The following is a 6,144-nucleotide window of genomic DNA, read 5'->3' as shown; positions in this document are numbered from 1 at the left end:
TGTTTTCCGCCGATGTTTTCTATATTGAGTTCACCTTTTTTTGGGCCGCAACGTTCATGGCTACACGAACTAGTTCACAAAACGCGCGCAGGCTGGCACATGCATGGCGCGCTAGCGAGTTCTCGTTGGCGTGCTGTTGCCATAAGCACCGACTGCTTGCAGGCAGTGGGCACAGGCCAGAATGAACAGACCCTTGGCCTGGTGCGAACACGCTTTTTACGATACAGGCATGAGGGAGGCAAGCTCCAATTATGGGGGAAAAGCGCATGACATTTGGGCGTCTACGGGTACGCGGAGGGCGTCCATGCACTGCGTAGGTTTCGGCTAGTGAATGCTACGATTCCAAGCCGTCCTAGGAGGCTTATCTTTATGCATTTTTACAGCTGACAACATGGCAGAAGCGCGGTACGATGATTACTGAATCATTGAGAATGCCCATCCAACAACGCCACCGGTTGTGTTTTACAGAACCGAAACCGAAACCGAAACTTGTTTGGTTGCTCACCTTGGGCATCGTCCAATCACGGTGCCTGCTCCTCCTAACGTCACAGCTTTAGTTGGTGCGGCCGCCGCAAACCGCGCATGGTTGTTTTTCTTCTTTCGCGCTTTGTAAAATAATTACCGATTTGTCAATCGTAAAAACTATGAAAAGTGTGCTAATTTGAGCCAGTCTACACAGTGCAAGCAAAAACGCGAGCTTGACAAATTCACTTCAGTGTCCCTTTAAGTTCGAGGGACTTGGGAATGATCACGAACGTGTACCTAAGTATGTGGAACTGCTGCATCTTTAGATCGCAGATGGGCCGGCAGTATAACCACTTACGCCGGGGCTATTCCCCATATTCGGACTGCACGCTATACTGCACATTTAGCCATACTGGAGCAGCTTTGCGTCAATTGCTGCGGGACGTCCCACAGTAACATACGTTCAGCCGTAGGGCGACGGCCGGCCGCAGAGATGAACTCAGAACAAGCATAACCCTCAGCCTCTTGCTTCATAAGAGTGCTTTGCCGCGTTTAGTCTTTCTACTTTCGCAAGTGCACTTTGTAAACTTCGCCTTTGGATAAAAAAGTCCCGCATTACACGTATTGGCAGGAGTTGACATAAAGCGAAGCTTTCATTGTAGGTTACCTGGGTTGAAATGAACATTTTGGTGCAAGGTTCAGACTTTTGTTGTGCTTGACAAATTTGTTGATTTCTGAGGACTATAAGCAGAGCAAGTGCGTAGAGAAAAGCGAGACGTAGCGAGAAACGTTGAACTCTACGATCTCTATCGCGAGGAAGCCACCTTTTCATGCGAACGATGCGATGCACGCATGAACTGGTTTATCTTCTAGCGCCCTACCACTAACCACATCCCGGTGGCCCCAAGATCGGTAAGGGAAGGACAACCCTTCCCAGCCTTCCCCCTCCCTTCCCCGCTGGTAACTTCTCCACCCCCATGTGCGCTATATGCAAAGGCCGGCTCGGTCAGCGTCATATATAAATCCAAATGGCGCACCTGGCAAGGGCGCGAGAACCGCAGTAGCATCCTGAAAAGCTGGAGGAGAGAGAAAACCAGCTTCACTCTTACTACCGTCGTAGTATAGAGCATTCAAACTTGTACGACGACCTATGCAAGGCAGTCGTTCGGCCACCACCACTAAGCGTAATTGTATTCTTTTGTAGTGGCACCTCGAAGTATTCCACCACACGGCGTGACGGGCAGGTGTTAGCAGAGTGATTTAGGCTAGCCTTGTGAATATGAAGATTGCGCTTCGAAAAATTAGTCAGATAAAGGAATAATGCACTATCAAACATAGCGTGAAGGTGCTATTAGCCTAACGCAGCTGATTTATTGGATATAAAAACTCAAGCGAATCGCTAAGCGTCACGTATTTTAAATATCCCAGGCCGGCAAAATTTCATATTTAGCACGGAGAGAAGCGACACAGGTATACAACGTCCCGACTGCCGGCCTGACGTCATACTTTCAGGCCCCACCTGCCGAAGCTGTACCTGCCGTTTGATTTACAAAAAGCTTTACGTTTCGTGACATGTCCTAAAACTTAACTTTGGGGCCGTAATTATGTAAAGCCTAGCATACGCTCTTCGGGTTCATGCTGCACTTTGAGGTCTAACATCCTCAACCCCCAGCCTGAAGAAAAATAGCTCACTGAAGACATTGTACCTCAAGGTACGGGTAACCCTCCACGTCGGAAGACCTCAAAGCGGAACGTTACACCTAAGTTCCAACGTTCACCCATCAGTAGGTTGTTCTACAAAGCGATATAATAGTGTAATACCAACAAAGTTGCAAAAACCCGTCCAGAGGCGTTCGAAGCTCCTTCGTAAATGTTATTGTACACTGCTGCAGCGTGTCTTCTTTATAATATTATGGGGCATCCACTACGCAATTACTCCATCAATCCATCGCAAGCGCCATGGTGGTCGACTGCGAGAATTTTTTTCCCTTACTCCTAAATCAGTATGTCTACTCTGAATAAATACAATTTGTTACAGACATGCACACTAAAAATTAAAATACATTGAATCACTACCCTGCAATGAGGTAGTCATTATCATCAGCATTGGCCAATTGGACTTGTTAAATATTTCAAATAGCCTTGCTTATTATCTCATACGCCCACGCCATTCATCAAAGATCCGCGGCGGCCGCTTTTCTGATGGAGGCGAAAAGCAAAAACGCCCGTGTGTACGAGATTTCGGGGCACGTTAAAGATCCCAGATGGTCAAAATTAATCTGGAGCCCTCCACTACGGCGCGCCTCATCGCCGGCGTTGCGTCGGCGCGTTAAACCCTATATTCAATGAATCAATCAATTCATTCAAGGTACTTGGTATTACTATCGAAGCTAACACACGGACTAATCAGACAATATCCAAGCTCACCACAGGATTTACCCAGGCCACGCACATGTTTTGTCGAATCTCCAGTCGACATCGAGACATGTATGAGGAAGGCCTTTTTAACCTTATCCGCGCCTTCCTTGTACCACGGGTGATCTACATGTTCCTCTTCCTTACTCTCATCAAAAGGGAATCTGAAACCATAGATCACCTCATCCTCGAGCTACAAAAAAGCCCTTAATCTTCCTATGTCTAACACCACATCTATGCTACTCCAATTAGCAACTATGTCTCAGAACTCGTCGAAAGGTATCCCTCCAGTCAACGCCCTCGCCTCCGTCAAACGGCAACAGGGCTGGAAATATTAAAAGACCTCAACATGTCATCCACTCAGAGTGTGGACGGACCTCTTCCCCGTAATTGCCGTCAGTCCATTCCCATCCGCCCTCTTCCTTAAAACGTGTCCCACTTTGCACTCCGGTTCTCTCCACGCTCGTAGCCAAGCCCAAGTCCGAATTTATGAAACCCATCATAATATTGTATACACAGATGAAGCCCTTACTCCACTCCCTCCCATCATTTATCCACTCTGGCCATGATAACCACCAACGACAAGAACCCCACCTGCGCCTCACTCAAGACCACAGCTATCTGGCCCGCGGAAGAATTTTTTCTGGCCTTTACAATCACTTAAGCTCCCGCAACGGTTATAATCACTGACTGTCAAGCAGTGTGTCGTAGCTTTCTATTGGGTAACGTGGACACTCGGAAAATCGTCACTCAACACATGCCCGACGGGTAGATCGGCATTATTTGGAGCCCAGCGCACTCCTCACTAACGGGAAATAACTTTGATCATAGACAAGACTGCGAACTTTCATCCCAAGACTCTGAGAAACTACCGAGTCTTGCTCACATACTCTCATTTCAAGAGATCACCCAATATTACCGCTCTTCAAAGACAACATCTCCCACCTCCTCACCCGCAGCTAACTAAATGAGAACATATACTGCGGAGACTCCCAACAAACACCTTTCCCTACCCCACTTGGATGCATTAGATGCACCCCACCAAGTACCCGGCCACATGTATCTTCTGCCTTAACTCATGTAACGTCATTAATATGATCTTGGGGAATGGAATGGATGACTTTATTACAGGAGGAGGCCAATAGGCCCTGGAGTGGGGCACGGGGAAAAGGGGAGGGGAAGATTGTTCATATAAAGACTGCACTGCACTGTGTGCGCTTATATCTACGTTTTCTTACCGTTATCCACTACCTTTTCCTTCCTGAGCAATGGGAGAACCTGATGACTAGGGCTGCTTGCATTTCGAGCAGCTCCTGGTGTCCAGGGCTCTAAAAGCAGGGTCGTCCCGCGGTCTCCTTCAATGAGGGACAACCCCGATATCACGAGGCTGAATATAAAGTTTTCATCGACAACATTGCAAGTGCTCCACAGACATTTTGCCGCTATATAGGGAAAGAAAATTCGGGCATCCATAATATAAATGTTATAGGTGAAATGATCGGTGATGCCCCCACCAACAGTGAACATCTAAATGGCTCCTTTGGAGTGTGTTCTCTGTGTTCAACAAATTCACGACGCAATGAAAAAAGGTGTTTTGTACGCCATACCACAACTTCTCGCAAAGGTGTTTTGTATATGTTTTTTGTGTTTATGTTAGGAATTCTGAAGGTCCGGAGAATACTCCGAACGCCTTTTTATGTGGGCGCGAAGAGCAGATATTTGTATTCATGTGTACATTCAGCACAGGTACCATCTTAATGGCTGGAGACAAGAGTTACTTCCATTCATAAAAAGGACAACCACGTTACGGGGCCAAGTTACCGTCCAGTTTTCATTAAATGCACTTCCAGTAAACTACTACAAGATGATGTCGTGGGCTTTATTCGTCAGTATGGTACAGATAGCAATGTCTTGCCTCCACAATATCATTGTTTCAGAAACGAATTGTTGATTCGACTCAGCTAGGATCACATCTTGAAATCTCGGAAGTTCTCGATTCCTCTGGACAGGTTAACATGGTCTTTTTATTTTAGTAAAGCGTTCGATACGATTCACCACAGAACATAATTCCATAACCTTGACATCATTGGTATTCTTAAATGTTCCTCTGGTTTTCGACAGGTAACTTCGGGTGTACAGCAAGGCAGCTTACTGAGGCTACTTGTATTTCTGATGTTTGTGGGTGGTTTAATTGCAAATATCCCTGATGAGGTGTATGTTAGTTTATTTGCGGATAACTGTGTTATGTTCCGAAAAATATCTTCACGAAGTGAACACATCCATATTCATAATTTTGTTGCGGCAATTTGTGATTTGTGCAAAGTTTGAGGCTTGGAAATAACTGTTGAAATACTGTGTTGCTGTGAGTAACACGAGAAGAAGAACCTAGAGTGTTTTTATCTGCTTGTGTTCCTACGCTTCTTTTTCTTGTGTTTTCCTAAGTCCTCATAAGTATCCATATCAGATCGCTAACTCACTTCAAAAAATACAAATATTTAGGCGTTACATTGACAAATAAATTCTCGTGGTCAGGCCATATTTCAATTACCTTTACAGCCACGTGGCGCAAATTCTGGTTCTTCTCAGAAAGGCTCCGCTAAACGTCCAAATTACAGCGCATAAATATTTTGTGAGATCGAAATTCGAATTCGCGGCTGTTTTCCTGGACCCTTATACTATGAATAGGACATCATAAGTTTGGAACATGGAGAAAAGAAGGCGGCTAGATTTGTCTTCGGAAAATATAAAGCAGAGGTTCACCCGTTCCTACAAATGTTTAGAAATAAAATCCCTTCACGAGAGGAGAGGCGAAAATGAGTGGTTCCAGTTTTTGAAAACCATCATACATGAAGAAACAGGACTTCAACTCCCTCGTTATGTCGCTTTTTAAATGCATCACGAACAAGACATGGACACACCCTCTCCCGTAGTCCAATATTTGCTTAAACAAACTCTCACGTGAAGAGCTTCGTGTGCGTGCTGTTAACAAATGGAATTCCCCCTCCCTACACATTTCACAATCGGCAAACTCGCACATGGATTGGAAAATCATTTGTTTCAAGCACTAGCATAATCTAAGCCAATGTTGGAAGCAGTATTCCTTTGTTTTAATGGTTGCCTGTTTTTGTGTGCTGTTGTTCATCCACTGTGATTTCATCCGGGATGTTTTTATGGTTGTTGCACTGAGGCCACAATTTAGACATTTTGCAGCGAGCTAAAGGTTGTATTCTGTTCATGCGATATTTTTACTTTACTCATTATGTA

Source organism: Haemaphysalis longicornis, unplaced genomic scaffold, assembly GCF_048455015.1.
Source record: "Haemaphysalis longicornis isolate Haplotype H1 unplaced genomic scaffold, Haemaphysalis longicornis Haplotype H1 scaffold_5, whole genome shotgun sequence".
Classification (NCBI taxonomy): Eukaryota; Metazoa; Arthropoda; class Arachnida; order Ixodida; family Ixodidae; genus Haemaphysalis; species Haemaphysalis longicornis.
This window is presented reverse-complemented; position numbering follows the sequence as displayed.